Source organism: Salvelinus sp. IW2-2015, linkage group LG20, assembly GCF_002910315.2.
Source record: "Salvelinus sp. IW2-2015 linkage group LG20, ASM291031v2, whole genome shotgun sequence".
Lineage (NCBI taxonomy): Eukaryota > Metazoa > Chordata > Actinopteri > Salmoniformes > Salmonidae > Salvelinus > Salvelinus sp. IW2-2015.
In genome coordinates this window covers 63300650-63327420 of record NC_036860.1, presented here as the reverse complement: position 1 = coordinate 63327420, position 26771 = coordinate 63300650, and the positions used below count along the sequence as shown (strand labels likewise).

Sequence of the window (26771 nt, the reverse complement as noted above, 5' to 3'; positions counted from 1 at the left end):
CCCAAATATATAGGCTTTTTAATCCAATAATYTAATAATATATTGAGGGCGAATCTGTAGATGCTTTGTTTAGCTATGAAAAAGACAACTTCAATGGAACACAGGCAGTGGAACACATCAAGCATCAAAAATACCAACTAGCCGTATAGTAAATGTATACATGCTTGAAATTATCGATAATCAGTACAATATTTATATACAGACCAAGGCTGACCAGTTTGAGACCAGCGCGCATCTGGGCATCATGGACATCACCGCAATGAAGGCGTTCAAAATGAGCACCAAGAGTTTAAGATTTTACCAAAGCTGTTTCGATCATCAGGGTTTAGCTATAATTTCACTGCACATTTATTTTGTATTTTTTAAAAGCAAAGCCTAATAACTGATTCAGTCTGGTAATTCATTACGTTTGAATGAAATGATCTCACAGGTCTTTATCTCTAAATGAATCATGTCCGTTTCTTACCATTCGGGCTGCAGGCAGAGTTATCACGCGCCATTCACATGGGCATTAAACAGACACCTACATTTCAGCTGCCTGCAACACATTTAAAATGGGAGTGCAGTGAGGCAGCACAAAATGTGACTCATTTCGTGATTGAAGAAAATCAAATTCTCGTTTTTTGACGAGACTATACTGAGAACTGGTATTACATAGAAACCTCATTGAGGATAGAGCTACTGTGCACAACATTGACGAGGAGTGGTAAATAGCGATGGAAATCTCATACTCTAGTAGTACCAGATTCTTCTAACCATTTGGCAGATCTACAAATTGTGGGATGAATAAAACAGCCCTGTAAACACTTCCAAAAAACAACAAGTAGGCTACATTACAGAAAAATATGGGCATAACATTGAAATCAAAAGGAGAACAAATATATATATATATATATATTAAAGACTATTTAATGAAGGAACCATGCATGAATTGAGTTACAATGTAGTTTATTGGTTGTCATAGCATTAATAAAAATAGTTCCAATTGTACAAAGTTGCTGTCAAATCACACTCAAACAAACAAATATGAATTAAATACATTTTCATGACTTTTGATCACAAGAAACACAGAAAGGTGACAACTACTCAGTTTTCAAAAGACACAATTTTATGTCATATCTTCCCTTTTGTGACTACAGACCAACATAACATGCTGAATAAGGGACTCAGACTGAGCATGTATAGGAAACATTATATGATCCACTAAATCAGGGCCCATATTCAGCGAGTAAGTGGGGACCAAAATTCCAGTAACTTGACCAAAATTCCAGTAACTTTACTAAAATTCCAGTAACTTTACCAAAATGACCAAATTTTCCACAAACCCTGGTTGGAGGATTCTGGATTTCCTGCTTATTCCCGTCTGATACTGGGAATCTTCAAACTGGGATTTCTGCAAAACCTGGACATTTTGGGAAAGTTACCGGAATTGTTCGAGCCTAGGTGTTGGATGGTCTGTCTTCATCCCATTTGTGTCATCTCCTGAACTTGCRGAAGGGTCTGCTGTAGGGCTGTAGGCGTTTCTTCTCTGGGGGCTTGTTGTACATGTAGGCCGAGTGGGACTGGTACTCCTCTCCATCTGGGTTCTCCATCATCTGAAGCTTGGCCTCAATCGCACGGATCGTCGCACTCGTACTTTGTAAGGGAAAGAGGGGAAGAGAGAGAGTGACTGAGAAGGAGAGAGTGACAGAGAAGGAGAGGGTGACTGTGAGAAGAGAGTTATAGAGAGAGGAGAGAGTGACTGTGAGAAGGAGAGTTATAGAGAGAGGGAAAGAGTGACTGAGAAGGAGAGAGTTATAGAGAGAGGGAGGGAGTGACTGTGAGATTGAGAGAGTGACTGTGAGGAGAGCGAGTAAGTGGGGAAGCCAACTAGAGAGTGTGGGGGGAGGAGGGGGAAAAAGGAATTGTGTGCCGCCCTATGGGACTCCTGGCTGTGGCACTGCCTGKGATTGAACCAGGTTCTGTAGTGATGCCTCAAGCACGGCGATGCAGTGTCTTAGACCGCTGCGCCACTTGGGAGGCCCACTAACATGACATTTGACTTTTAGATGTTAATCATGGGTTAGTCTCATACACACCCTAATGAGATCTATCATACTGTAATTCATAAGCTTCTAAAACATGTATACTGTAGGAAAGGAGGGTGTGTGAAGCATGAAGGGAGAGAGTCGGAGAAAGAGGATGAGGGGCAAAGAGGCAGAGATCGGACAGACCTGAGACTGGTTGGTAAGTCCAGCTCTGCACTGCACGATGGCTCTAGGCTGGCAGGACCATTCTTATCCCCTCGGAAACCCTCAAACCTCTGGAAGAGATAGATAGAGAGAGACAGAGAGAGAAACACAGAGAGAGAGAGAGACAGAGAGAGAAAGAAATACACAGAGAGAGAGAGAGAAACAAAGAGAGAGATTGACAAAAACAAAAGCTAGGACACCTGTGAGACTTGTGATTAAAGTGATGAAATAATTATGAGATATGAGGAGAGGTTTTAGAGAATGAACTGCAACTTCCTCCCACATGACATAGCTGCTGAGCAGAGCAGAGCCTGAACTGGTAACCTCAGAGATGGGGAGCAGAGCTTCGGGGTGGGCTAACTTACTGTCGCACCATGGTTGGACCAGGTAACCAGAGCGGAGCCCGTTTAGCTCACAGTCGCACCATGGACCAGGCAGGTAGCGTGTCACTGTTTGTGTCTGGTGCTGTTTTTTGGTCAAATCCAAAGGCATTGTGGGGAAGCTGAACAGCACAGCAATAGAACTGTGTATTAATTCCTCTCAAAACCACCCCTCAACTTCACCCACGTAACTGATGCAATGTGAGCCTGTGGAGAGAAGAACCACAACACACACTTCAGTACACCAGAAATGACTCATATCAGACTTACCAGGTTCAGTAATCAGTTAGGATCAAACTGCCATGATCACCATGTCCTGGTTTCAAAAAGCACAAGTTAGCTTTCTGATCCAGTATGGATGGATGGATGAATGGATGGATACATTTATGACCATGACCCTCAAATACTCCCTTCTATTTGGCAAGGCTTTCTATAAGAATGTATCATATGTGTTCCGGATAGGCAAGGGCCACAGGTCTATTTTCTGCATGTGTGATCTGTTTCATATTTCTATCTTCAGATGATTTAGATTAGTGTCTCTTCCCTCCATTATCTGTAAGTACACAGGTTCAGAGGTCAGGCTCAGAGATGAGGCAATCAGCCTCTGAAGTGATGGAAAAATAAAATGATCCCTCGGTTAAAGACAAAGCTGAAGGGGATCTCCAGTACATGGCCTTGGTCAAGGTGACTTGACTTCACATGACAAAGAGAGATCATGACAATCACAAGGAACAGCAATTGCATTCAAATCAATAGACTATATCGTTCAATCAATAGACTATATCCTTGAATCAATAGACTATGTCCTTGAATCAATAGACTATATCATTGAAGGACCATTACTTGACCATCATGTTAGAAAGGTTCTACTCAGAATATCTCACTGAGTCAGACATGGTATATAGATGGCATATGGATGGCATATGGATGGCATATGGATGGTATATGGATGGTATATAGATGGCATATGGATGGCATATGGATGGCATATGGATGGATATACAGTTGAAGTCGGAAGTTTACATACACCTTAGCCAAATGCATTTAAACTCAGTTTTCACAATTCCTGACATTTAATCCTAGTAAAAATCCCCCATCTTAGGTCAGTTAGGATCACCACTTTATTAAGAATGTGAAATGTCAGAATAATAGTAGAGAGAATGATATATTTCAGCTTTTATTTCTTTCATCACATTCCCAGTGGGTCAGAAGTTTACATACATAATTGTATTTGGTAGCATTGCCTTTAAATTGTTTAACTTTGTCAAACGTTTCAGGTAGCCTTCCACAAGCTTCCCACAATAAGTTGGGTGAATTTTGGCCATTCCTCCTGACAGAGCTGGTGTAACTGAGTCAGGATTGTAGGCCTCCTTGATCGCACCTGCTTTTCAGTTCTGTCCACAAATTTCTATTGGATTGAGGTCCGGCTTTGTGATGGCCACTCCAATACCTTGACCTTGTTGTCCTTATGTCACGCCCTGACCATAGAGAGCCCTTGGTTCTCTATGGTGTTGTAGGTCAGGGCGTGACTAGGTGGTGTTCTAGTCACTGTATTTCTATGTTTGGGTTTAAGTATGGTTCCCAATTAGAGGCAGCTATTATCGTTGTCTCTAATTGGGGATCATACTTAAGGTGTCCCTGTTTCCACCTGTATTTGTGGGATATTGTTTCGTGTATGTAGCACCCGTAGGTCACGTTTCGTTGTTTGTTTTACTGAAGTTTCACTTTAAATAAAGATGTGGAACTCGAATCACGCTGCGCCTTGGTCCGTCCATTATCACGACCGTGACACCTTAAGCCATTTGCCACAACTTTGGAAGTATGCTTCGGGTCATTGTGCCATTTGGAAGACCCATTTGCGACCAAGCTTTAACTTCCTGACTGATGTCTTGAGATGTTGCTTCAATATATCCACATCATTTTCTTTCCTCATTATGCCATCTATTTTGTGAAATGCACCAGTCCCTCCTGCAGCAAAGCACCCCACAACATGATGCTGCCACCCCCGTGCTTCACGGGTGGGATGGTATTCATCGGCTTGCAAGCACCCCCCCTCTTCCTCCAAACATAACGATGGTCATTATGGCCAAACAGTTCTATTTTTGTTCATCAGACCATAGGACATTTCTCCAAAAAGTGCGATCTTTGTCCCCATGTGCAGTTGCAAACTGTAGTCTGGCTTATTTATTGCGGTTTTGGAGCAGTGGCTTCTTCCTTGCTGAGGCCTTTCAGGTTATGTCGATATAGGACTCAATTAACTGTGGATATAGATATTTTGTACCTGTATCCTCCAGCATCTTCACAAGGTCCTTTGCTGTTGTACTGGGATTGACTTGCACTTTTCATACCAAAGTACGTTCATCTCTAGGAGACAGAACGCGTCTCCTTCTGAGTGGTATGACGGCTGCGTGGTCCCATGTTTATACTTGCGTACTATTGTTTGTACAGATGACCGTGGTACCTTCAGGCGTTTGGAAATTGCTCCCAAGGATGAACAGACTTGTGGAGGTCTACAATTTTTTTCCTTTTGATTTTCCCCATGATGTCAAGCAAAGATGCACTGAGTTTGAAGGTAGGCCTTGAAATACATCCACAGGTACGACTCAAATTATGTCAATTAGCCTATCAGAAGCTTCTAAAGCCATGAACATTTTCTGGAATTTTCCAAGCTGTTTAAAGGCACAGTCAACTTAGTGTATGTAAACTTCTGACCAACTGGAATTGTGATGCAGTGAATTAAAAGTGAAATAATCTGTCTGTAAACAATTGTTGGAAGAATTACTTGTGTCATGCACAAAGTAGATGTCCTAACAGACTTGCCAAAACTATAGTTGGTTAATAAGAAATTTGTGGAGTGGTTGAAAAACAAGTTTTAATGATAACCTAAGTGTACAGTCGTGGCCAAAAGTTTTGAGAATGACACAAATATTAATTTCACAAAGTTTGCTGCCTCAGTGTCTTTAGATATTTTTGTCAGATGTTACTATGGAATACTGAAGTATAATTACAAGCATTTCATAAGTGTCAAAAGCGTTTATTGACAATTACATGAAGTTGATGCAAAGAGTCAATATTTGCAGTGTTGACCCTTCTTTTTCAAGACCTCTGCAATCCGCCTTGCATGCTGTCAATTAACTTCTGGGTCACATCCTGACTGATGGCAGCCCATTCTTGCATAATTAATGATTGGAGTTTGTCAGAATTTGTGGGTTTTTGTTTTGTCCACCCGCTTCTTGAGGACTGACCACAAGTTCTCAATGGGATTAAGGTCTGGGGAGTTTCCTGGCCATGGACCCAAAATATCATGTTTTGTTCCCCAAGCCACTTAGTTATCCTTTTTGCCTTATGGCAAGGTGCTCCATCATGCTGGAAAAGGCATTGTTCGTCACCAAACTGTTCCTGGATGGTTGGGAGAAGTTGCTCTCGGAGGATGTGTTGGTACCATTATTTTTCATGGCTGTGTTCTTAGGCAAAATTGTGAGTGAGCCCACTCCCTTGGTGAGAAGCAACCCCTCACATGAATGGTCTCAGGATGCTTTACTGTTGGCATGACACAGGACTGATGGTAGCGCTCAACTTGTCTTCTCCGGACAAGCTTTTTTCGGATCCCCAAACAATCGGAAAGGGGATTCATCAGAGAAAATGACTTTACCCCAGTCCTCAGCAGTCCAATCCCTGTACCTTTTGCAGAATATCAGTCTGTCCCTGATGTTTTCCTGGAGAGAAGTGGCTTCTTTGCTGCCCTTCTTGACACCAGGCCATCCTCCAAAAGTCTTCGCCTCACTGTGCGTGCAGATGCACTCACACCTGCCTGCTGCCATTCCTGAGCAAGCTCTGTACTGGTGGTTCCCCGATCCCGCAGCTGAATCAAGTTTAGGAGACGGTCCTGGCGCTTAATGGATTTTCTTGGGCAACCTGAAGCCTTCTTCACAACAATTGAACCGCTCTCCTTGAAGTTCTTGATGATCCAATAAATGGTTGATTTAGGTGCAATTTTACTGGCAGCAATATCCTTGCCTGTGAAGCCCTTTTTGTGCAAAGCAATGATGACGGCACGTTGTTCCTTGCAGGTACATAGTTCACAGAGGAAGAACAATGATTCCAAGCACCACCCTCCTTTTAAGCTTCCAGTCTTTATTCGAACTCAATCAGCATGACAGAGTGATCTCCAGACTTGTCCTTGTCAACACTCACACCCGTGTTAACAAGAGAATCACTGACATGATGTCAGCTGGTCCTTTTGTGGCAGGGCTGAAATGCAGTGGAAATGTTTTGGGGGATTCAGTTCATTTGCATGGCAAAGAGAGACTTTTCAATTAATTGCAATTCATCAGATCACTCTTCATAATATTCTGGAGTATATGCCAATTGCCATCATACAACTGAGGGAGCAGACTTTGAAAATTAATATTTGTGTCATTCTCAAAACTTTTGCCACAACTGTATGTAAACTTCCGACTTCAACTGTAGATGGTATATGGATGGCATGTGTATTTTTTAAATTTCATCTTTATAACCAGGTAAGCTAGTTGAGAACAAGTTCTCATTAACAACTGCGACCTGGCCAAGATAAAGCAAAGCAGTGCGACACAACAACACAGAGTTACACATGGAATAAATAAGCGTACAGTCAATAACACAATAGAAAAAAAAGAAAGTCTATATACAATGTGTGCAAATGGCATGAGGAGGTAAGGCAATAAATAGGCCATAGTAGCGAAGTAATTACAGTTTAGCAAATTAACACTGGAGTGATAAATAGCAGATGATGATGTGCAAGTAGAAATACTGTGTGCAAAAGAGCAGAAAAGTAAATAAAAACAATATGGGGATGAGGTAGGTAGATTGGGTGGGCTATTTACAGATGGGCTATGTACAGCTGCAGCGATCGGTTAGCTGCTCAGATAGCTCATTTTAAAGTTAGTGAGGGAAATATAAGTCTCCAGCTTCAGCGATTTTTGCAATTCGTTCCAGTCATTGGCAGCAGAGAACTGGAAGGAAAGGCGGCCAAAGGCAGGTGTTGGCTTTGGGATGACCAGTGAGATATACCTGCTGGAGCGCTGCTATGGGTGGGTGTTGTTATCAAGACCAGTGAGCTGGGATAAGGCGAGATTTACCTAGCATAGACTTATATTTGTCTTATATTTTGTCTGGCGACAAATATGTAGCGAGGGCCAGCCGACTAGAGCATACAGGTCACAGTGGTGGGTGGTATAAGGGGCTTTGGTGACAAAACGGATGCACTGTGATAAAGTGGCATCCAGTTTGCTGAGTAGGGTATTGGAGGCTATTTTGTAAATAACATCGCCGAATCGAGATCGTAGGATAGTAGGTTTTACGAGGGTAAATGGATGGCATGTCGGCAGGTAGCCTAGTGGTTTAGAGCGTTGGACTAGTAACGGAAAGGTTGCTAGATCGAATCCCCGAGCTGAGCTGAATCCCCAAGGTAAAAATCTGTCATTCTGCCCCTGAACACAGGCAGTTAACCCACTGTTCCTAGGCCGTCATTGTAAATAATAATTTGTTCTTACTGACTTGCCTAGTTAAATAAGGTAAAATAAAAAAATTGATATGGCAACATACCAGTTACTTTCCTATTTTTATCTATCTTATTTGCGGCTGGCTACATGTGTGTGTGTGTGTGTGTGTGTGTGTGGGGGGGGGGTCTGGACACAGACTTGTTGTTTGTCCAAGGAGTGGGAGACGGGGGACAGGGTGTGCACAGAAGGGGTGTGATGTGGACTATACAGGATTTCCTTAGTCCACACGGCAAGCTGTCTATTGTTAGGGAAAGACCAGGGTCGCTGGAGTCCAAGAGATCTCCCCTAGCCCGCCTAAAGGTACTGACGGACCGGCTGGCTACAATGACTGCCTTTCAGCCAACGTCCTACCGACTGCCTTCAGCCAACGCCTACACTACTGCCTTAGCCAACGTCTACACTACTGCCTTTCAGCCAACGTCTACACTACTCCTTTCAGCCACGTCCTACACTGCCTTTCAGCCAACGTCCTACACACTGCCTTTCAGCTAACGTCCTCCTACTGCCTTTCAGCCACGTCCTCACTACTGCCTTTCAGCCAACTCCTACACTACTGCCTTTCAGCCAACGCCAATCCTCACACGTCTACACTACTGCCTTTCAGCACGTCTACACTACTGCCTTTCAGCAACTCCTCACTACTGCCTTTCAGCAACGTCCTACACTACTGCCTTCAGCCAACGTCCTCACACTGCTCAACGTCCTCAGCCTTCAGCTAACGTCCTACACACTGCCTTTCACTAACGTCCTAACGACTGCTTCACTACGTCTACACGAGCCTTTCAGCTAACGTCTCCACTGCTTTCAGCTACGTCCTGCACACTGCCTTTCACCAACGTCCTACACTACTGCCTTCAGCTAACGTCCTACACTACTGCCTTTCAGCTAACGTCCTACACTACTGCCTTTCAGCTAACGTCCTCACTACTGCCTTTCAGCTAACGTCCTACACGACTGCCTTTCAGCTACACTTCTACACTACGCCTTTCAGCACACGCTCTGCACTACTGCCTTTCAGCCAACGTCCTACACTACTGCCTTTCAGCTAACGTCCTACACTACTGCCTTTCAGCTAATGTCCTACATGCTGCCACCGTGCAGTACCCAACAACAGTCACCACAGACCAGACCACAGGCAAACACAGTTGCATGCAGGACGCTAACATACAGGCTAACTCTGTACAACTTAATGACCTGTATTGGGCTAACTTGCACCCTAACAGAGGAGCCACGATGAATCACTGGCCATTGTGTGTGTGTGTGTGTGTGTGTGTGTGTGTGTGTGTGTGTGTGTGTGTGTGTACGCAAAGGCGAGAGGTTTCAGAGAGGGCTCTTACCTTTACCTGTGCGTGTTGCCCAGCGCACCACCAGCTTCTTGGAGAGGGCCAGCTTCCCATTCAGACAATGGATCGCCCCCGCTCTGCTTCCTGGAGATTGGAAAAAGAGTAGGTGTTTGATCCTCATGAAAATCATAATTTCCCCCATCAGAAACTAGGTCAGTAACATTACATTGTAGTCACTTAGCAGACACTCTTATCCRATWCCTCTTACACAAATCATTATATCATCATTCCTTTTCATAGAGTGATGACAACAGAGACAATAATGGCTGATGTGTGTCTGCTTGTGTGTATGAGGCTAATACACATAGAGTTCCTCTGAATAACACCCAGGGGACTGCCTCCCATCACACTTSAGACAGAACTAGAGATCTCCATCTTACCGTTGGTGGAACCCTATTAAGTTTGAAACAATATTTTCACAGGGAGAGATGGTCGTCTATATCGTGCCTCTTGTCTATGCCGTCTATTTTTATTTATTTATTTTATTTCACCTTTATTTAACCAGGTAGGCAAGTTGAGAACAAGTTCTCATTTACAATTGAGACCTGGCCTAGATAAAGCAAAGCAGTTCGACACATACAACAACACAGAGTTACACATGGAGTAAAACAAACATACAGTCAATAATACAGTAGAAAAAAATAAGTATATACAATGTGAGCAAATGTGGTGAGTTAAGGGAGGTAAAGGCAAAAAAAGGCCATGGTGGCGAAGTAAATACAATATAGCAAGTAAAACACTGGAATGGTAGATTTGCAGTGGAAGAATGTGCAAAGTAAGGATAGAAATAATGGGGTGCAAAGGAGCAAAATAAATAAATAAATACAGTAAGGGAGAGGTAGTTGTTTGGGCTAAATTATAGATGGGCTATGTACAGGTGCAGTAATCTGTGAGCTGCTCTGACAGCTGGTGCTTAAAGCTAGTGAGGGAGATAGTGTTTCCAGCTTTCAGAGATTTTTGTAGTTCATGTTCCCGTCATAGGCAGCAAGAGAAATGGAAGGACGCGGCCAAAGGAAGAATGGTTTTGGGGTGACGCAGAGCAGATATACCGACATGGAGCGCAGTAGATACCAGGTGGGTGGCTCTATGTGACCAGCGAGCTGAGATAGATCTTTCCTAGCAGGGTCCTTGTACGATGCCTGGAGCCAGTGGTTGGGACGAGTATGCAGCGACAGTGCGCCAGCCACGAGAAGCGTACAAGGTCGCAGTTGGTGGGTAGTATACACTGGTGCTTTGGTGCAAAACATGGATGGGCACTGTGAATAGACTGCTCACCATTTAATTGAGTAGGGTATTGGAGGCTAATTTTAAGAGACCATCACCGAAGTCGGATTGGTAGGATGTCAGATACTTCTACGAGGTATGATTGAGCAGCATGAGTGAAAGGATGCTTGTATTGCGAAATAGAAGCAATTACTAGATTTAACTTTGGATTGGAGATTTGATTATGTGGTCTGGAAGAGAGAGTTTACAGTCTAAACCAAGACACCTAAAGTTATTTGTAGTTGTCCACATATTCTAAGTCAGAACCGTCCAGAGTAGTGATGTTGGACGGGCAGGCAGGTGCAGGCAGCCATCGGTTGAAGAGCATGCATTTAGTTTTACTTGTATTTAAGAGCAATTGGAGGCCACGGAAGGAGAGTTGTATGGCATTGAAGCTGGTCTGGAGGGTTGTTAACACAGTGTCCAAAGAAGGGCCAGAAGTATACAGAATGGTGTCTTCTGCGTAGATCGGTGGATCAGAGACTCACCAGCAGCAAGAGCGACATCATTGATGTATACAGAGAAGAGAGTCGGTCCAMGAATTGAACCCTGTGGCACCCCCATAGAGATTGCCAGAGGCCCGGACAACAGGCCCTCCGATTTAACACACTGAACTCAATCAGAGAAGTAGTTGGTGAACCAGGCGAGGCAGTCATTTGAGAAACCAAGGCTATCGAGTCTGCCGATGAGGATGTGGTGAAAGCCTTGGCAAGGTCAATGAATACGGCTGCACAGTATTGTTTCTTATCGATGGCGGTTAGGATATCGTTTAGGACCTTGAGCGTGGCTGAGGTGCACCCATGACCAGCTCTGAAACCAGATTGCATAGCGGAGAAGGTATGGTGGGATTCGAAATGGTCGGTAATCTGTTTATTGATTTGGCTTTCGAAGACCTTAGAAAGGCAGGGTAGGATAGATATAGGTCTGTAGCAGTTTGGGTCAAGAGTGTCCCCCCCTTTGAAGAGGGGGATGACTGCAGCTGTTTTCCAATCTTTGGGAATCTCAGACGACACGAAAGAGAGGTTGAACAGGCTAGTAATAGGGGTTGCAACAATTTCGGCAGATAATTTTAGAAAGGGTCCAGATTGTCTAGCCCGGCTGATTTGTAGGGGTCCAGATTTTGCAGCTCTTTCAGTCTATAGCTTTTGACTAGCCCTAACTTTTCATGTTCGTGAGCTAATCTTTTCTTGGAATTGAAAGATGTGAAATGGTTGGTTTGGTGTTGTACCTCTTTGGTGTGGAAGTTAACGAAGCAGTATCCTCAGGGCTGGCCCTCCATTGGTCCAGACTTGTGGAACAGGAAGTCAAACKGTTTCACCTTCCCAAACCTCTCCAGCAGCTTCACCAGGTGGTACCTGTAGAGGGAGGGAGGGAGAAAAACACACAAACAATACTGCGGTTAGAGCATTGGGCCAGTAACCGAACGTTTGCTGGTTCGAATCCCCGAGGTGAATTGGTGAAAAATCTGCCAATGTGCCCTTGAGCAAGGCACTTAACCCTAATTGCTCTGTAAGTCGGTCTGGATAAGAGCATCTGCTAAATTACTAAAATGGCCCCCCAAAAAATCATGTCTCTCAGTTTTGATTTGCTGTTTCAAAGTACTTAGTCACTTTAAAGTAACATTTTGTAATCTCCAAAACACATTAATGAATGTCATTCTCAATACAGGCCTATGTGCCTTTATGAATGTCTACTATCAACTAAGAACATGATAACATAATTGGTTAAYGTTCCTTTGTCACAGACAGTGCATCCTATTCTTAATTAACATATACATCATCCATMCATGTAACATAACTACAGTATATTAGGCATCCCAGTCAGCTGACCCTGATTAGAATGACAGGTCTCTTAACACCTTTTTAGGCACAGTAAATCTTATATCCACACAATGCAGAGGATACGGCAGCAGGACAATGAGAAAATAAAACAGAGGAAGCTTGAATTCCCAACACACTCTAATTCAAGAAAAACATCCACTACTGCGTGCATTAGGCTAGCTGCCGTGCTGCTGTAACCTATAAAATTCGTGGGAAATGTTATGTTATTAGCAATGGGATTCATTCTCACTAACATCCAGGAACCATTAATAATATGAACGGTTAGTGCTATCCGGGATCCTTCGGACATCCCTAACCTTAACCCCTACCCTTACCATAACCCCTACCCTTACCATAACCCTCAGCTTAACCCCTACCATAACCATAACCCTAACCATAACCCTTATCTTAAACATTTAACATTTCAACTTCAATGTGGTAACGTCAGAGTTGGTACATCCCAAGGATCCCAGATAGCAAGAGTCTAATATTAATTGTTTGACCATCTGACTGTGAGAAGGTCTAGACTATAACCTCATTGTAAACAAGTTAGGCTAGGAGGAGTCCTCTACAGTGGTACATGCTGTCCTAGACCAGCCCGGCCTTGTACGACTCAATAGACTCATTGGATTCATTAGTCATAAACATGGCTAACAGTTGTACCAGTGACAGGAGGAACTTGAGACACTAGAGGGCCTCCAGACACAAGAGTCTCAACATTGTAAGAAGATTACGGCCTACAGTCGTGGCCAAAAGCTTTGAGAATGACACAAATATTAATTTCCACAAAGTTTGCTGCTTCAGTGTCTTTAGATATTTTCGTCATATGTTACTATGGAATACTGAAGTATAATTACAAGCATTTCATAAGTGTCAAAAGCGTTTATTGACAATTGCATGAAGTGAATTGTCTTCAATTGCATGAAGACAATTGCAGTGTTGACACTTCTTTTTCAAGACCTCTGCAATCCGCCCTGGCATGCTGTCAATTAACTTCTGGGCCACATCCTGACTGATGGCAGCCCATTCTTGCATAATTAATGCTTGGAGTTTGTCAGAATTTGTGGGKTTTTGTTTGTCCACCCGCTTCTTGAGGACTGACCACAAGTTCTCAATGAGATTAAGGTCTGGGGAGTTTCCTGGCCATGGACCCAAAATATCGATGTTTTGTTCCCCAAGCCACTTAGTTATCCTTTTTGCCTTATGGCAAGGTGCTCCATCATGCTGGAAAAGGCATTGTTCGTCACCAAACTGTTCCTGGATGGTKGGGAGAAGTTGCTCTCGGAGGATGTGTTGGTACCATTCTTTTTTCATGGCTGTGTTCTTAGGCAAAATTGTGAGTGAGCCCACTCCCTTGGCTGAGAAGCAACCCCACACATGAATGGTCTCAGGATGCTTTACTGTTGGCATGACACAGGACTGATGGTGGCGCTCAACTTGTCTTCTCCGGACAAGCTTTTTTCCGGATGCCCCAAACAATCGGAAAGGGGATTCATCAGAGAAAATGACTTTACCCACAAGGTCCATCAGCGGTTAATCCCTGTACCTTTGCAGAATATCAGTCTGTCCCTGATGTTTTTCCTAGAGAGAAGTGGCTTCTTTGCTGCCCTTCTTGACACCAGGCCATCCTCCAAAAGTCTTGCCTCACTGTGCGTGCAGATGCACTCACACCTGCCTGCTGCCATTCCTGAGCAAGCTCTGTACTACTGGTGTGCCCCGATCCCGCAGCTGAATCAAGTTTAGGAGACGGCCCTGGCGCTTGCTGGACTTTCTTAGGCGCCCAGAAGCCTTCTTCACAACAATTGAACCGTCTCCTTGAAGTTCTTGATGTCCGATAAATGGTTGATTAGGTGCAATTTTACTGGCAGCAATATCCTTGCCTGTGAAGCCCTTTTTGTACAACGCAATGATGTGGCACGTGTTTCCTTGCAGGTCCCCATGGTTGACAGAGGAAGAACAATGATTTCAAGCACCACCCTCCTTTTTGAAGCTTCAGTCGTTTATTCGAACTCAATCAGCATGACAGAGTGATCTCCAGCCTTGTCCTCGTCAACACTCACACCCGTGTAACGAGAGAATCACTGAACTGTCGCTGGTCCTTTTGTGGCAGGGAAAATGCGTGGAAATGTTTTGGGGGATTCAGTTCATTTGTATGGCAAAGGGGACTTTGCAATTAATTGCAATTCATCTGATCACTCTTCATAACATTCTGGAGTATATGCAAATTGCCATCATACAAACTGAGCAGCAGACTTTGTGAAAATGTATATTGTGGTCATTCTCAAAACTTTTGGCCACGACTGTACATACATTCTACACAGCCTACACACTGACGTTTAAAGGAATAATCCATACCCCAGAAATAAAAATCATGAACTGTCAATTTGGTGAAAGCCTATGTTGTATCAGTGGATGAAATAAAACGTAATGCTGAACTCGCTCTGGGCAAGAGACCAACTGCAAGTTGAACTGGCTCTGGGCAAGAGACCAACTGCAAGTTGAACTGGCTCTGGGCAAGAGACCAACTGCAAGTTGAACTGGCTCTGGGCAAGAGACCAACTGCAAGCTGAACTGGCTCTGGGCAAGAGACCAACTGCAAGCTGAACTGGCTCTGGGCAAGAGACCAACTGCAAGCTGAACTGGCTCTGGGCAAAGAGACCAACTGCAAGCTGAACTGGCTCTGGGCAAGAGACCAACTGCAGTGACATGGCTCTGGCAAGAGACAAACTGCAAGCTGAACTGGCTCTGGGCAAGAGACCAACTGCAAGCTGAACTGGCTCTGGGCAAGAGACCAACTGCAAGTTGAACTGGCTCTGGGCAAGAGACCAACTGCAAGCTGAACTCGGTGGGATGAGCTCCTAAATTGATAGTGAAGTTTGTTTACGGCAATTTTACCGCCAGCTAGCGACTTCACATGCTGACATTGGGATTATTGTGTGTAGCTACCTTTGCTAGCTAGCGAGCTAGCCAGCCCAGAGAGAGACCATTGCATTGTAGGTTTTGTCAACTTGAATCCCAACAGATTTCCATAACGATTTTTCTAGCATCCTTGATATAACAAAATGTAATATTTGTTTAAAAAAAAATCTTCACATATTAGTGTTATTTTACATTGTTTAACACTGTTAATCATAGGAAGTAGTGGTTTACGGGGTGGATTATCCCTTTAAGTAGAAGTGATTATGAGAGTTCTCTCAAACACCCCTACAGTAGCCTAGAACACAGAGAGAGGTTAAGAAAACAGTAAAGGATATACTGTATGTCTAGTCCAGGCTGTAATATAAATGGGGGAGGAGCAGTCTGAACAAGACGCAGACAATTTCATATGTCCATGTCGACTGTCTGTATTAGTGGGCAGCCTAGCATGCAGTCTGTGCGTAGGAGAGTGTATTTTCTCTGTTGTCCAAGCCAAATATCACTGCCCATGCACGTCATGAGTCTATGCTGCACGCTACTCATTCACAGGGGTCATTATAAGAGCATCTCCAGCRTAGACTGGGCATGACCAGATCATGAATAGAAAGGTTACCTTGTCATACAGTCATAACATAACCTTTATATTCATTATCTCTTATGGAATCCTCACTCTAAAACGGGTAGTCGTTGTGTCATAGTCATTTGTGATGCACGGGTTGACTCACAAACAGGCCTCAGGGTTATATCAGCTGGGCGGGTGGGTTTAAGGTCAGGAAATATTGTGTGGATTGAATAATAATATAGCAATGCCTTAAAAAAATCCATTAATCCATCATTAATCTACCATTCATCTACCATCCGTTTATAATTGGCTCATTCATCCCCCTCCTCTCCCCTGTAACTATTCCCCAGGTCGTTGCTGCAAATGAACGCGTAAAATAACGGTAAAAAAAAAAGAAAAAAAGATTTAAAAAAATTCTGTCACTCATCTATCATTAATTTATTATTCTTGTGAATGCTACGCTACAAGACTGTTTTGCTAGACCAACTGGTAAATGGTGTCTTCAGTGATATTTTCAACCTCTCCCTGACCGAGTTTGTAAKACCTACATGTTTCAAGCAGACCACCATAATCCCTGTGCCGAAGAAAGCGAAGGTAACCTACCTAAATAACTACCGCTCCGTAGCASTTACGTAGCACCATGAAGTGCTTTGAAAGGCTGGTCATGGCTCACTTCAACACCATTATCCCAGAAACCCTAGACCCACTCCAATTCGCATACTGCCCCAACAGATCATGCAATCTCAATCGCACTCCACACTGCCCTTTCCCACCTGGACAAAAGGAACACCTATGTGAGAATGCTGTTCATTGACTACAGCTCAGCGTTCAACACCATAGTGCCCACAAAGCTCATCACTAAGCTAAGGACCTTGGGAGTAAACACCTTCCTCTGCAACTGGATCCTGGACTTCCTGACAGGCCGCCCCCAGGTGGTAAGGGTAGGCAACAACACATCTGCCACGCTGATCCTCAACACGGGGGCCCCTCAGGGGTGCGTGCTCAGTCCCCTCCTGTACTCTCTGTTGACACACGACTGCGTGGCCAAGCATGACTCCAACATCATCATAAAGTTTCCTGACGCCTGATCACMGACAACGATGAGACAGCCTATAGGGAGGTCAGAAACCTGCCAGTGTGGTGCCAGGACAACAACCTCTCCCTCAATGTGAGCAAGACAAAGGAGCTGATCGTGGACTRCAGGAAAAGGAGGGCCGAACACATCTCCATTCACATCGACARGGCTGTAGTGGAGYGGCTTGAGATTTAAGTTCCTTGTCCAAATCGCCAACAAACTATCATGGTCCAAACACACCACGACAGTCGCGAAGAGGACACGACAACACCTTTTCCCCCTCAGGAGACCTAAAATATTTGGCATGGGTCCCCAGATCCTCAAAAAGTTTCTACACACTTGCACCATCTGACCTCCTGACCTGTAGCGTCACCACCTGGTATGCTCTACCCGACTTAGAGGGCCTTACAGAGCGGATAGTGCGTACGACCAGTACATCACTGCCAAGCTACTCCATCCAACCTATATACAACGGTTGTCCGTAGAAGCCCAAACAAATTTGTCAATGACTCATCACCCTAGTCATAGACTCTCTCTCTGCTACCGCACGCAAGTGGTACCGGAAGATCATAGTCTAGGTCCAAAAGACGCTCCTAAACTTCTTATGGCTGCAATCCCGTTAACGGATCGAATATGACAACACAATGAAATTCAGGGCGCAAATTCAACAACCAAAAATCTCCAAAGTAAAAATTCCTCAAGCATACAAGTTATTCCACCATTTTAAAGATACACTTCTTGCTAATCCCACCACAGTGTCCGATTTCAAAAGGCTTTCAGCGAAAACACCACAAACGATGTTAGTCCAGCGCAAAATCACAGATAAAACACACCATTCTTTCCAAGCAAAACAGGAGCGGAGTCACAAAAGCAGAAATAGAGATTAAAAGAATCACCTAACCTTTGATGATCTTCATCAGATGACACTCATACACTTCATGTTACACATATAACATATATGTTTTGTCTCATTAAAAGTTTATATTTATATCCAAAAACCTCAGTTTACATTGGCGCCATGTTCAGAAATGCCTCCAAAATATCCGGAGAAATTGCAGAGAGYCACATCAAATAACAGAAAAAYTYATCATAGACTTTGATGAAAGATACATGTTTTACATAGAATTAAAGATAAACTTGTTCTTAATGTGTCAGATTTCAAAAAAGCTTTACGGCAAAAGCACAATATYCAATAATCTGAGAACAGYGTTCAGCCACAAAAGGAAGCCATACAGTTACCCGCCAAATTGTGGAGTCAACAAAAGTCATAAATAGCATTATAAATCTTCACTTACCTTTGCTGATCTTCGTCGGAATGCACTCCCAGGATTCCCACAAGAAATGTTYGTTTTGTTTGGTAATGTCCATCATTTATGTCCAAATAGCTACTTTTGTTAGCATGTTTGGTAAACAAATCCAAAGTCACGAAGAGCGTTCACTAAAAGCAGACGAAATGTCAAAAAGTTCCGTAATAGTCAGTAGAAACATGTCAAGCAATGTATTGAATCAGTCTTTAGGATGTTTTTAACATAAATCTTCAATAATGTTCCAACCAGAGAATTCCATTGTCTTCAGAAGTGCGATGGAACAGAGCTCCCTCCCATGGTCAGTGCATGTTCAGGTCATGGCAGACCTTACTCATTCCTCTCTCCTTCGGCCCCATTTCACAGTAGAAGCATCAGACAAGGTTCTAAAGACTGTTGACATCTAGTGGAAGCCGTAGGAAGTGCAAACTGACCCATRTCCCACTGTGTATTCGATAGGCGATTAGTTGAAAACCTACAAACCTCAGATTTCCCACTTCCTGGTTGGATTTTTTTCTCAGGTTTTTGCCTGCCATATGAGTTCTGTTATACTCACAGACATCATTCAAACAGTTTTATAAACTTCTGAGTATTTTCTATCCAATACTAATACTAATATGCATATATTAGCAACTGGGACTGAGGACCAGGCAGTTTACTCGGGGCACCTTTTCATCCAAGCTACCCAATACTGCCCTTGCAGCCATAAGAAGTTAAAGGCGACCCCCAAGCCATAAGACTGCTGAACAATTAATCAAATGGCCACCAGACTATTTACATTGACCCCCCCCCCTCTTGTTTTCACACTGCTGCTACTTGCTGTTTTATCTATGCATAGTCACTTTACCCCTACCTACATGTACAAATGACCTCGACTAACCTGTACCCCGCACATTGACTCGGTACCGATACCCCTATATATAGCCTTATTATTTTGTGTTAATTTTTACTTTATTTAGTAAATATTTTCTTAACTCTATTTCTYGAACTGCATTGTTGGTTAAAACCTGTTGAGGCCAGGGGTGCCGCTAGCGGCACTCCTCCCACATTCCATTGAAAAGGCAGAGCGGCAAATTCAAAAAACAAAATTGAAATATTTAACTTTCACACATTAACAAGAGAAAACACCACATATATTTATGTTAGGTCACCACCAAATAAAAAAAGACAGACAGACATTTTTCACAGCACAAGTAGGCTGCAGGTAGCATGCACAAGCCAACCTAACTAACCTAGAACCAACCTAAATAACCTAGAAAAAACTACCTCAGATGACAGTCCTATAACATGTTACACAATAAATCTATGTTTTGTTAAAAAAATATGCATATTTTAGCTATAAATCAGTTTTACATTACTGCTACCATCATAGCACCATACAGCTACATCAGAAATCGCACGGCAGTAGCCAGAGAAAATACAGACACCAACGTCAACTACTAATTACACATCATAAAACATTTCAGAACAATATATGGTGGATACTAATGAAAGAATAAGATCTTGTGAACAGAGCCAATATTTCCGATTTTTGAAGTGTTTTACACGAAAAACACAATATATCGTTATATTAGCTTACTACAATAGCTAACACACAGCAGCATTGATTCTAGTCAAACGGTAGCATAGCACATTCGACAGATATATATGAAAAAGCATCCCAAATGGGGTCCTTATCTTTTGTGGATCTTCCATCAGAATGTCTCCAAGGGGTCCTTTGTTCAGAACCGACTTTATTTGATCCATAACGAACGATTCCCTCAATAATTAGCAAGCACACTGGCCGTGCGTTGCTAGCTCTCGCTTCTTGAACCAATTCTTGCGACCGCATCACGTCTAAAGTCCAGAATAAATTTCAATAATATAAATTAAACTATATTGAAAAAAACATACTTTAGGATGATATTGTGACATGTATCAAAGAAAATCGAAAGCCAGAGATCATATTCACCTTTAAAATGGTTCTTCCATGAGCCGAGTACAGTTCCTACTTCGCGCCCAGGAAATAAAAGAAAGTGCGCACGTCTCAGTCCAAGAGGTTGTGTTCAGTCTCCTTGATCGAGATAATCAACTGATTTCAGCTTCACTTCCGCATGCACACCAGGCGAAGGCGTATGAGTGTTTCCTACAGTCATAAGTGACATGCCCTTTTACTAGACAAAGCTCCTGAAGAGAGAGTTCGCTTTTGGAAATCTCACTTCCGCGTAAGGAAATGGTCGTTAAAAGGAGTTCTGTTTCACCTAGAGAAATAATTCAAACGTTTTTAGAGAAACTAGAGACTGTTTTTCTATCCAATAGTAATAATAATATGCATATTGGTACGAGCAAGAATGAGTACGAGCCGTTTAAAAATCATACGATTTTCCCAAAAGTGAAAATAGCACCCCCTGGTCCCCTTAAGGGTTTGTAAGTAAGAGAAGGGAGGGCCAGAAAATACATTTGGGAAAGAGTTGGTGAAGTGTGGTAAGAGGATGATAGCAGTGTTAAGTTATGTGTGATGATTGTGTGAGTGCTATACAGGTCCTATACAAATTCGACAGTCACAAGATCGGACTTCAAATAGGCCAATGGCAGGCAAGGGAACTGTAGCCTACTGTTCAGATGGGTAAAATGGAAACTGAAATCTGGACACTGACTGTAGGTCTACTAACCTCTCACAGAGCCTTAAACATTAACTTCTGCAGAATGAAACATTTTCTTGCACTAAAATGATACACCAAATGTAGGCTACATTTTTACTGGGGAACAGGAGTGGAGAAATATGATTTATATTATTCCAGTATCTTGAGAGAACGTGAATGATCAGTTAGATACCATCTGTAGAGGTGCTATATTTATCAGCATCATAAAAGGATCAGCTATTTTCAACCACATTAAATATGCATCCAAGCTGAAACTGAATCAATCAACTAAAATTTGGGTCTACAAGTTACATTTCTAAACAGTCAAACGAATGTAGATTTTCATGGTTTTTGGCACGAATATTTTTTGGAATATTTTTACTCTTAAGTCTTTTAGAGACGCAGCGATGAAGGAAAACCTGCTTAACAAAATTCAACTAGATGAACAGTGTCATTCAAATACTTTATCTCCCCTGGTAGTAACGATCTGCCTTTCTTAACGTTTAACTAGTCGAACATACTATGACGCCAAGAGCCTTCATCTTACAGTACTAACCTTATCACAAGTTTAAATAGTCTCGCATGCAATTAGAATTTTAACAACCATCGCAAAATCTGCATCACTGTAATTCCTGCTTCTCTAACTCACCTATCACATATATACGTCCTGCTTCTAACTTTAACTGACTCTCCTCTTCTACTAACCTATCACATATATACGTCTGCCTTACTCTTAACTAACCTATCACCATAATATTACCGTCCTGCCTTCTCTTAACTACACCTATCACAATTATACGTCCTGCCTTCTCTTCAACTAAACCTACTACATATATCTTAACTAACCTATCACATACTATACGTCCTGCTGCTCTTATCTAACCTTCACATATATACATCCTGCCTTCTCGTTAACTAACCTATCACATATCATATGGCGATGGCAGAATGGGTGCGGTTGTACACCACTAATAGTCATCACAGGATGTTGGAGCAAGACATAAAGCCACAGGTAGGCCTAATGGGTAGCCTAACTGCCAAAATAAAGGAAACTATTAACAAGTGTCTTAATAGGGTGTTGGGACACAATGAGCCAGAATAGCTTCAATGCCCCCTTGACATGAATTCTACAAGTGTCTGGAACTCTGTCGGAGTTGTTCCCTCTGTCGGAGGGAACAACATTCTTCCAATTTGGTGTTTTGTTGACGGTGGTGGAAAACTCTGTCTCAAGTGCTGCTCCAGAATCTCCCATAAGTGTTCAACTGGTGTGAGATGTGGTGACTGACGGCCATGGCTTATGGTTTGCATAGTTYTTCTGCTCATCRAACCATTCAGTTACCACTTGTGCCCTGTGTATGGGGCATTGTCATCCTATGTGGGCATAGCTCTGTTGTGTACAACAGAGAAGCTTGGGCCAAAGTTACTTTTATAGTTCTGTCCAGCACCGTTATATTTAATCCTAGAAAGGTATGTAGCMTAGGAGGGAGAGTACAGGGGGTTCTGGGCTGCATCCCAAATGGTTCCCTATATAGTGCACTACCTTGGTCCAGGGACCACTCTGGTCAAAAGTAGTGCACTATATAAGGAATAGGATGCCATTTGGGCCACAACCCTGGATGTATTAATGTCTTCCCTTGGCCTCCCTGGAGATTTCTCTCCAAGGAGAATTTCTCACTTTCCCAGACTCCACCCTCTGCATGATGGAATGGTGGGTCTTCCTGCGACCTGCTGCTGGCACAGATTGAGGAATTGATAGTGGACTGATACACCGGGAAGGACCACGGGAGGGGACGGACCACTTCTGGCCTTTAACAAGACCACAATGCACTTCTCCTGGGGGCTATAAAGCGTGCTGGCCAGCAGGAGGAGGAGGTGGTAGGGGGAGGTAGGGGGAGGTGGAGGGGAGGAAAGGTCCGCTGAGGGGAAGAGTGATTTCCTTGCTTGAGGGTGCTCTTCTGTGAAAGCATGAAGCTGAGCCAAGCAAGACATCTGTTAAATGTCTAAAGAACAACAAAGGGCCCAGCACTTGCAAATCCTCCACTCTAAGGCCATCTATTTGAGGACTGAGGAGTGAGTCATTAAGGGAGGATCTGAATACTCAYTCTCAAACTGGGCACCAGAAAGAAACAGGGGGAAAAGCAAGACAAGGATAGAACAAAACATCCGTTTGATTGGTGAGCCATCCGTTACACTGGTCCAATGTCTGACATGACCCAGAGGCCATGTTTCATGGTTATCTCATGTGGACACGAGGTAAAAGAGGCAGTCTTTCCAAGCAGGTCTTTCCTGGTAAAGCGTAAGTTAAAGAGGGCAGTGATGTCTCCCAGCCAGGTCCTTCCTTCCTTCCATCTTTTTCGCTTCCACCTCCACCGTGTGGGCATGGTCCTGTGTCCAGTCTGTAGCCCCCCCAGTCTAGTACCACAAACAACCTGCAGCTCAGACAGCACATGCTGAATCCATCACTGGTTGTGAATGGGCCCCAATGGAGCATGGACAGACAGGTCAACATGTCAGCGCCTAATCAACACTGTAGCAGCAGCCCCTCTCATTGTGTGAATGGAGTGAGTGGAGCTGTGTGTGTGTGTGTGAGGGAAACCTGCCTGGGCATGCGGGTCGAGCAGGCGGCTCTGGGTGTTGATGTTGTTGAACGGTCTCTTCATTGTTTCTGTCACCTGTTGACTGACACCATCTGTAAAGACACACTGCTTTAGCTAAGGCAGCCGGTGGCTGGAGACCGGTGCACAACATGTTTCATATGGTATCAGATCTGCTGCTCAACAGCTAAGCTTCCTCTCCAAAAACAAATGACCTTTTTCACAACCCAAAACTATGTTTTGGAATTTGTTTCATTAGTCCATTGTTGACATAATCCCAAAATGTTTTGCTTGTCAGCAATCTAGTTTTCAACATATGTAACTTTCAAAATAGAGAAATCATCCCCGTATGATGTATTTTGCCTCATATGATGCAGGTAGAGAGAGAAACAGAGAGGTAGAGAGAGAAACAGAGAGGTAGAGAGAGAAACAGAGAGGGTAAGAGAAAACAGAGAGGTAAGAGAGAGAAACAAGAGAGGTAGAAGAGAGAAACAGAGAGGTAGAGAGAGAAACAGAGGTGAGAGAGAAAAGAGGTAGAGAGAGAAACAGAGGTTAGGAGAGAGAAACAAGAGAGAAACAGAGAGAAGAAAGAGAGAGGTAGAAGAGAAACAGAGAGGTAGAGAGAGAAACAGAGAGGTAGAGAGAGAAACAGAGGTAGAGAGAGAAACAGAGAGTAGAGAGAGAACAGCGGTAGAGAGAGAAACAGAGAGGTAGGAGAGAAACAGAGAGGTAGAGAGAGAAACAGAGAGGTAGAGAGAGAAACAGAGAGGTAGAGAGAGAAACAGAGAGGTAGAGAGAGAAACAGAGAGGTAGAGAAGAGAAACAGAGGGTAGGAGAGACACAGAGAGGTGAGACGAGAAAACAGAGAAGGTAGAGAGAGAAACAGAGAGGTAGAGAGAAACAGAGAGGCAGAGAGAAAGAGAGAGAGAGAAAGAGAGAACATAGCTTAGCAGCAGTTGTAGGAACCATGTGGTGGTTTTAAAAGAGTTAACATTTCCTGCCAGGTTTCTGAGTGCTACTGTAGCTCCAGAAGCCCTGGGGGGATCTTCCAGTTTGGACTTTCCTTCCAGAAATGAGTGATCAATGGCTCTGAGTCTTTGTTCCAAATGGCACCCTATATTTAACCAGGGCCCACCACAGACCTGGGAGGCAGACTAAGCCCCTACCCATCTCCTTATCACCACCACAATCAATCTCTGACAGAGAATATACATTAGGGGAAAAAATAAGAACTTACAGCACAGCTTTTTACCTCACATCTCAATTACCCACTTATTTGGGCTCCCGGCTCGAGATGAACATACACACATACATACATACATACATACATACATACATACATACATACATACATACATACATACATACATACATACATACATACATACATATATGCCTGTATGCTCATTTTCTGAGGGAGAGCCCTGAAGTGGGTCTTGCTACAACAAACACTGGGAGCATGTGAACTAATGAATCTTACCAATCACCAGCCTGTGGGCATATTCTGTTGTTTTTCTTCTACCAGGCAGCATGCATCTCAAATGGTACCCTATTCCCAATCCAGTGCACTACTTTTGTCTAGAGCCCTATGGGAATAGGTTGCCATTGGGGAGGTACACCAGGTTATTTAAAGAAAAACAGAAGGTAGTTTGGAAGGAAACGCCTGTCTAGACACCAGCCCAAGCAAGCTGTACATTTTCCAGGAGCCCACCAGCCAATCCCACCTTGTGCTGCCCCTCCACACACCTCCTCTACCCTGCTCCTGAACAAAAGAGAGCAGCCAGCGAGCTACAGGTTGACAGAGTAAACAGGCCAGATGAGTGAGAAATGATGGCAGCCACTCAGCAGAACAGGTCGCCATGCCCGAGTGCCTCTCTTTCACACGCCCAACGTCATCTGCTCATTCTCCAGCCCTCACAGACACATAGCTAATCAATCATACAGGCTAGTCACAGCGGCCACTCCGCTGGGCTGGGAGGTGTAAGAAGCAAGGCGTGCTCCGTCTCAATAAATCTTTTCTTGATTCTTCACATCCTCTCTCCTCACCTTTTCAAAAACGCATTGTAGAAGGATGTGAGGAGATAGAATGCAAGGACAATGATGTAAATGACAATTAGAAAGACTCATTGAGAGTGAGTCCAGGATTAATGGGCCACATGGATTCACTCACTCTGTGATTTTGGGATCGATGTTACCGATCCACAGGCGATGGCCCTCGTGTGACGAACTTTCTGAAATGATAGAGGCATTCTCCACTGCTGACGGTGCTTTCGTGGGTTTCTTGCTTTCTGAAACAATGGTGACATCCTCATTGTCTTTAGTCTCCACTGCACAAGGGGTCGTTTTCTTGCATTCTGAAACTATGGAGACATCCTTGTCCTTCACTGCTGATGGTGTGAATTCCTTGTTTTCTGAAATGATTGAGGGACTCTCCACTGTCTCTACTGCAGAGAGAATAGGTTTCTCGCTTTCTGAAACAATGGACGCACTCTCCACTTCAGGCAGTGTGATGCCTTTGTTTTCTGTAACAATGGGGGAACTCTCCACTGCAGACTCCATGGGTCTCCTAAGAGAGGGAGCACACATTTTAGTAATACACTCACAAAGCCTTTGACAAAATAATGTGACCCAAAACAAGAATAAATACTGATAAATCCCTATGAAAATAATAAACAGTTATCAAGTAGCCTAACCACAAGCTATCCATTTTTGCTATCATAACCTACTTGTCACTGCATTGTTTAGCCAGAAACATTCGCTAGCTAGCTAGTTGACGTTAGCAATTCAGCTAACTATTATTGGCAAGGGATCGAACTAGATGACTAAAGATAAACTATAAAATACCGTTGTTTGTATGATGTTTATGCTCGCTTTACTATATGAATTTGCCATGAGCCTTTGCCATAGAGTTAACGTGTTTGTATCAGACGTTTAACTTACCCTTTTCGGTAGAAACGTTCGCCTGACAGCGAACAGTTCAACTACTCCACGTCTGGTGATTACTGTATATAGTACGTCAATACACATCTATAATTTCGTTAAAATACTTTGGTACACAGTACTCCGGTGAGCTAGCTGCTAGCCGCGAGATTGCAAAACAAAGGCGCYATTTAATGACGTTG

At 43.4% G+C, this 26771-nt stretch overlaps 1 pseudogene; it reads right to left on the bottom strand.

Moving 5' to 3' along the window:
- Window positions 1–931: 931 nt before the first annotated feature.
- Window positions 932–26771, bottom strand: LOC111981011 (probable RNA-binding protein 18; annotated as a pseudogene).